General features: G+C 36.2%; 1 protein-coding gene across 1 annotated transcript in view; it reads left to right on the top strand.

Annotated features, from left to right (window-relative positions):
• LOC122324749 (radixin-like) overlaps positions 1-7,797 on the top strand; it is a 22,708-nt gene that overhangs the window by 2,653 nt on the left and 12,258 nt on the right. The gene's annotated exons all lie outside the window — the stretch shown is intronic.

The raw sequence follows: 7,797 nt of genomic DNA, 5'->3' as shown, positions 1-7,797 counted from the left end.
CTAGTATAAGTAGATGGGGTTTTTCTTGTCACTGGCTACATTGGATACATTTATAGAGGTTTGGCTCTACTTATGGAATCATATTGGCCTGTAAAATGAGTCAGAACCTTTTTGTAGACTCCAAGTCCAAGAGTCTCTTTCTGAAAAATGACTCAAGGTTTCTGTGTTTCACTGTGCTTACATCACTTCCTGTTTGAACGTTTCCTGTTCGGGTCCAGCTAGGCTTGACGCTGCCGTGCAGTACCTTATTTGGAGTTTCACAGAACTGCCGGCGTGCACGCACATACGCTCTCACACACACAGCTTTGTGTAGTCAGTACGGGCCCCTTTTCCTCGGCAGATTTCTGTTGCCCAAAATGCAGCTGTGTATCACAGCTAATGCACTAAAATGGCCTCTTTTATAACCAGCACACTCCTCTCTCTCATTTCCTTCACACGCATGCACTCGCACATATGCATTTATCTCCCGTCATCAGTTTCTCTCAGTGTACTGAGTGGGAGTTTTGTGACCTCTGTAGGTTCAGGTCAGAGGGAGTGTGCAGGCGAGAAGTGAGGTGCTGATAAAGGTCAACTTAACACTATAACCCTCGTGCGAAATTTTCTAATCAGTTTTGCGAGAGTTTATATCCGTTTCAGTCACAGTAGTCTGTATATACACTGCTCTTAATAAGTTTGGGGATTGGTACAATTTTTTTTTATAGCTGCATTTATTTAATAAAATACAGTACAAGTAATTTTTTTAAATAGCTTAACTTAAAAGAAATTCAGAAGAGAGAGAGAGTTATATTTCAGTACATCTCATAATTTAAAATAAAGTAATATACCTAATGTAGTAAACTTTTTCTTTCAGTAGGAAGTCTAAACAGCATTTATATGAAAACTTTATAACACTGGTAATGTCTTTACTCTCACTTGCGAACAATTTAAAGCATCCTTGGAGAATAAAAGAAAAAAAAATTAAGCACCCCAAACTGTTGAATGCTAGCTTTTCAAATTTGTGCTTTTTCGTTTTGGATTTTCTAAAATATACTTTATTTATATTCTCTTGGAAACCCTATTTTTAAAGTTCAGGTTTAATTCTTTTGACAAAGGTACACAGATTTGATTCAGTACACACTAAAAAGAAGAGCAACGTGCAGACTGTAAGTCCTGTAACTAATTCAAAACCATCCAGATGATCCAGAGTGTTTTGAAATTACAGGCAATAACGTCTACATCACAAAATTTTGTATAATTTGCTAAAATGTATTACTTAAATATTATTTTTGACCTGGTTACCTTGACCGTGAAGTTAGAAAGGGTTGGAGGTCTCTGGTATGTGCAAAGTGGACGGATTAACTGCAAACACACACACACACACACACACACACACACACGGTCAGATTAATGATCTTTAATAAGGTAAAGCTCCAGGGGGGTTTGAGGAGAAAGTTCTAGAGTTTGTTGAACAGTTCACGTTTCAATGGAGGAAAATTGCAGCATTGAAGAACATCTCACTTCAGCATTATGTGAGTCAAACTCTGTGTAAAGTGGTTCGAATAGATTGTAAGTTAAAATAGTTGAAACATTTGCAAGTGGTTTTGGACAGTCACATGAAAGGCTTTATAGCTTTGAGCAAGATATTTTGTACAAGACTATTATGTAAATGCATAATACCGGTGTCAGTTTTATTTTTAAATAACTTCCACTTTAGAGTAAATGAGCTGTATTCATTTACTGGCAGAAACCTCTGGTGTAGCTTTAAAGACTGATTATTTAATCTACTAGTGTGACTTTTATTTAAATGTGTCTCATTGTTAAAACCGAGCCACATTTTAAATAAAAATTCATATTCGCGTGTTTTTTTATCGTATTTTAGCATTGGAAGATATTGATAGTTTGTTCATGAAGAGAGATTTGATCCTGCAGTAACAAGATGCTGTTCAAATATTTAATGTTAATATTTCCCTGCAATATGGAAGTTCTCAACAGTTCCTGTTTTTTTTTTTTAGATTGGTTATTTCTACTAGGCGTGTATGTTTTTAAGTTCTGTGGTGAAGGTCTTGAATCAACTGGGGTTTTTTCGCTCTGATCAAGCTAGAATGATGCGATGACACAGCATGTTTTTTTGCTAGTTTTCTTCTGTTGTGTACTACAGCAAAAAAAAAAGCACACGAGACAGCTACGCTAATTATCGACAACATGTTATTGATGTTTTCATTGATCACTTTTCCATTTTAGACACAGACAAATGTGTGGACAAATGTGCTTTAAAAACTAAAAGTTCACACGGGAATTGGCCACAAATGCACTCTGATTTTGCTGTGTCGATAATTTTTGGAGGAAGACGACCAAAAGAGGGGGAGGGAACGAAAAGAGGAAAAGAGGTTGACTTTCACCACCACAGCGGTGTCAGTTAGGCGAGGGTGACGATAGAATAAACACAAATATACAGAGGTTGTTATGACTTTATCTCCCCTCATCAACCTAGATAGAAACAGCAGCCATTTTGTCCCTGTTTCAAATGCATTTTCCAGGCCTACAGCTCTCTCTCTCTCTCTTTCTCTCTCTTTCTCTCTCTCTCGCTCTCTCTCTCTCTCTGTGAGTGAGAACGATGGGATAAAAAAAAACAGAAAATGTGTTCATCAACGCGAACTTGTGCCATGTTATTCCAAATATTGACTCTAATTAGCTTTTTCGTTGTAGTAATTACTTTTCACAGCTTGTTCTAGCTGCTGTATTTTAGTCTGCGTTTAAGTTTTGATATGTTCTATACATATCTAAAGCATTGTTTGCCAAATATCAGCTCTGTCTTAGCTCACGATTAGCATTTTTGCTGCTTGCCAAATTAACTTCACACATTAACTGATCCAGACCCAAGTGAGCAGCCCTACGGTCTACTGCATATGCAGCTCCCTTAAAACAGCATCCTAATTAAACCAAAACCTAGCAGCAATACAAGAGTTCCCATCCATGTTTTTTAGCGTTCTTTGTTCTGGAAGTATTTCTTCAATTAAATAATTAGAAAAAGTCTTTGAAACAGCTATAAACCGGCAACCAAACCAGCCAGCTATGAGATTAATCACAACATTATAAACTTTGATTTAAAGCACAGAAAATGTTTGAAATTCAGATTAAAAGATACAAGACTGTACAGAACAGCTCTGATGACAGGAAAGAACTACAATGCCAAAAAACATGGAATTATGAATCCAAAAGAAAAATGGATGAATATAAATCTATTGATTTAAATATTTTAAATATGTTGATTATTATGATTATTAAAAAAATAAGGCTGAATGCCTAATTAACACTTAACTCTTTAACTCCAGACCTACTGTGAGCACAAAGTCATCACTCAGAATCAATTCCCTGAAATCTACATTTCTGTCAGATCATCAACCGTCGTGGGTTATCTTTTGTCACAGAGCTGCACAGACTAATACGTTCATTGAGATTGAAATTTCTTTTCTTAAAAGTGCAAATGCTAAGTTTAGCCTATTCTTTGCCGGTTCTGTGTGTAATTGTGTGAGTATCATTGTTCTGTGTGTGTGTGTGTGTGTGTGTGTGTGTGTGAAGGCGTCTGAGTAGAGGCAGAGTGATTGTTCTAAGAATAGAGGCAGAGAACCTCTGGCGAGTCCACTGTGAAGAACACACCCATCACACACACACCCTGACCAGGCTGAACTACGCATTCTTAGTTCCTGTTTTATGAAGACATGAGCTATATTTACCCTGTGAATCTACCTCTGGATTGAGAGGGTCCATTCCATACTTGCGCCCACCCTGAAAAACACACACACACACACACACACACACACACACACAGTCTTTTATTACTGACAGAGAGAAAGAGTGAGATTGAGACTGAGAGGGGTTATGTTGGAGCTTGTGTATATGAAATGAACTCTCCCAGACCCAGAGAGGAGTAGAAGTGAAAAGAAGCAGAAAAGTCATACAGTTGTGGGGAAAGTTCTGCTTGTTCTCTTTCTGTTCCAACTGGCTGATGTAAGCCTCTGAAACAGCAGAGCTGGGATTCTCTGTCTCTCTCTCTTTCTCTCACTCACATACTCACACACACACACACGCACACACACAGAAAGGCTAAATTGAAATGAATCACCTCAAGCTAAAGTCAGTTCTATAGTGCTTGATAGTTACTAACAGATGCACATTCCAATAATTCAGCCTCGTACATCGTGCACACACCTGTGTTTCACATACTGTTTCACAATCCAGCCGTTTCACAATCTGCTAATGTTTAATGATATATCACTTTCTGTGCTAAATATCTAGTAGTCCATTTAACATTAAGAAGCACAAGACATCTGACATAAAATACAGATGACAGCTTAGTGTGTGGATATAAGAATCATTTGTAGAAAATGGCTTCAAGGCGTGTGAACGAGTAAATAGCTAGTGCATACTGCGTAGATATGAGGGGGACTTTGTGGGTATGAGTTAGTAAAGAATGTGTTGATGTCAAGCTTGGCAATCAAATCAAAGGCCGGGGCTTGACTATCCACAGAAGTAAAAAACGTGACGCTTCTGTTTTCAGTAAATGACTGATATTTAAAGGGGTCTAGAACTGTCTTTATTTACTTTTTGTACTGTTCTGTGATGTCCTCTTATGATGCTGTCAAGAGTTTTACACCAAAAGCATCATAATTTAGAAATAATATGCTATGCCCCCCCTCATTAGACTGCTCTGTTTAAATAGGCTTGGAGGAAGATTACAATTGGATCCATTAGTCAAGACAGAATTTTCTCTTATTTTGAGTCTTTTAAAAATCCGTAGACAAATGTGCAGTAAAAAGAAGTGAACAAAGTACAGTGTTCTTACTGACTTGATTTGGAACTTCATTAGAAGTTCATCAACAGAAGGATAACACTCATTCCATGCTTTAGTTAGGTTTAGGGCAGAGAACATTTAGTGGCAGATTGAGCCCTCCAATATGAAAGACTAAACAGCATTGTAAATCATACCGGCCTGCTTCTATCAGGCTTTTTTATTGTGCAGTAATTATAATGTATTTTTAGTGGTTAATGTGCAATTGTTTTTGTGTGTATGTACTAAGATATGTCTGTGTGCATTGAATGAGTTTTGGTTGCTGCTCTAACAATATAATTTCCTGTGAAGGATTAATAAAGTATTTAATAATAATTAATAATAAAAGTTAATCAGATAAAGTTTATTGTTTGGTTTCTGCTTCGACCGGGGGCTAGGTTAGATGGCTAGCTGGGTAATGTTTAGTTAAGTTTGCACCAATCCTGTTTTTTTAGGTAACATGAAAGTGGCTTGGATTTTATTGGCGTTCATCGCTATTGTAACTTATACTCGACGGCTAACCTGCTTTTGAACAGGTTATATAAGATGGCGACGACTGGTTCCACCCACTTTGAGCTTCAAAAATGCTCTTCAAAAATCTATGGGTGATGTCGTGGACACTACGTCCATGTTTGTTTGTTTTTTTTGTTTTTTTAGAGAACTCACCAAAATTTGACCAATGAGCTTCAAAGTGACGCATCTCTGTACAATAAAGCCAACACATGCTAAAACATTTTTAATGATTATTTTTTATTTTATAACATTTTTATTTTAATTATTTTATAACAGTTATTTTACCATTATTCCATTACACATGCCAGCTTGGTTTAATAGTAATATTAACCTTTTATTTAAATTAATATAAGCGCATAGAACATATGCAATATAAATTAGGTTTTAGAATCAATAGCTGCAAAAATGACTACATACACATCTGTACATACATGTCTATAAATATTATAAACTAACTTTACAACTTTTACTTGCATTTATATGGTAAGATGTTTTCTTTAAGTTTTATCCTGCTGTGTAAATGTTTAAATTCTTCATACTGTTCAATCGTTAAATATTTTTGACAGTTGACAGATAAAGTTAATAACCAGCCAGACTGGACTGGGTTGGTTTTGTCAACTCAAAGCTAATCCTGTAACCCTGAGTTTGTTCAGCCACCATCGTTGTACAGGCCCCTGCTTTTGCTACTACATGTGCAAATCCGTGGGCGGGGCTGAACGGGCATTGATGTAAAAGCAGGAGTTGATCTTCTGCGAAAGGCGGTGTTTAGTCACACTGTTACATCATAGAGTGGTACCTTCAACAAGCTGTCATTTTGGCAGATAAGGTGTTTTTAGACTAACATTTTTTAAATGAACAAAATGTTAATAGCGACCTCTTGTCAAAAGATCCTAGGAAACTTTTGATACCTGAGTTCATCACCCCTTTAAAATATGAACTGTTTTACAACACAAACTTTGAGTGAACAGGAATATACAGGGTTTTTTTTATTTTTGTCTCTCTTTCCTGACACATCAGCTTTTTTCAGGTTATTGTGCATACATTCATCCTTAATAGTGTGTGTTTTAAAATATTTCTTCTATTTTTTTTCTCTTAAAATCTGTCCCCCTAGGGCCCCTTGACTCTTGAATATTAATTATCAAATCTCATTTGTGCTTCTCTTTGTCACGATTGTTTAGAGGACTTGCAAGAAACAATGTCATTTAGGTTTATTGATGTGCAAATGGTATGTTGAGCTCTTAAGAGTCTCGGCACATGGACACTGGTCTGCCTCACAGGCAGCTGCTAGATAAAGCAGGGCATTATGGGTAGAGCTGAGCTGGAGGTGTGCGTGTGCCTAAATTGAGCTATTTATCTTTCGTGTACACAGTCAAAGCTGGTTAACAAAAAAAGCTTTAGCTCAGCAAAAGAGCTTCATATCGACCACTTCAATAAGACCTTCCATATTTTATAGACGTTTTCTAATGAATGAATATAAATGAATCACAGTTGCGTGATTATATTTGTTAATTAGTCAGAAGCAGCAGCACTGTACTAAAAAATTGAATTCTCTGAATGATCTGTTATTAACAGGAGGTGTGCTGTGGTTGGCTGTAATTGTATAGTGAGAGGAAGTGATGCATTTTGCTTAAAGTATCTCTATGGTTACTGGAGGCGCGGTTATCTGCATCCTGTGGGGTGGAGGTGGGGATGGGGTGAGAAAGACGAGAGAAAGAAGAGAGGGGGGGATATCTTTTTCCATTTGTTCCTCTCGCTGTTTCCTTGCATTGTTTTTATCTTATCCAGAGTTCCAGAGTGCAATCAATCATGTTAAAATAGCAGGCCACTCTTTGGCGCAGATTTAAACAGACAGACCCCCACACACACACACACACACACACACACGCACACTCATCTAAACGTACACTTACACATAATTCCTCTTTTATAGTGCTCTTTCTAGATATTTAAGCTGTACATGTCAAATAGAGATTGCGTTATTTTTTTGTGATTATACTATCATGTTAACTAAGGACTGAATTATTCAGATTTTATGGTAAATCTTTCTTTTTGTTTAAATGTATTGAGTGCATTTTTTGTGTTAGCCCTCATTAATTTGACAAACAGCAAAAACAGTCATTTTGTGAAAATTACAATATAAAATAACCTTTCTTTTAAAATATATTTTAAAATGCTGTTTATTTCTGTGTTTCTTCAGAAATCATTCTAATATTCTGATTTGGTGCTCATGTAGCATTTTCTTGTAGTCACAGTTAAAACTGTTATACTGCCTGGTATTGTTTTTTTTGTTTGTTTTTTCAATGGAAAGTTAAAAAGAACTGTACTGAAAACAGAAATGTATAAAATTTATGAATCTATTCTATCTATCTAACAAGCCTCCAACTATGTCTCAAGGGCTATTGGGTACCATGTGTGTGATTTTTTTTTTTTTTTTTTTTTTTTTTTTTTTTTTTTTTTTTTTTTTTTTTTTTTTTTTT

Source organism: Puntigrus tetrazona, chromosome 20 (genome assembly GCF_018831695.1).
Source record: "Puntigrus tetrazona isolate hp1 chromosome 20, ASM1883169v1, whole genome shotgun sequence".
NCBI classification, from domain to species: domain Eukaryota; kingdom Metazoa; phylum Chordata; class Actinopteri; order Cypriniformes; family Cyprinidae; genus Puntigrus; species Puntigrus tetrazona.
The sequence above is the reverse complement of the archived record's forward strand: the minus strand, read 5'-3'. Positions and strand labels throughout refer to the sequence as shown.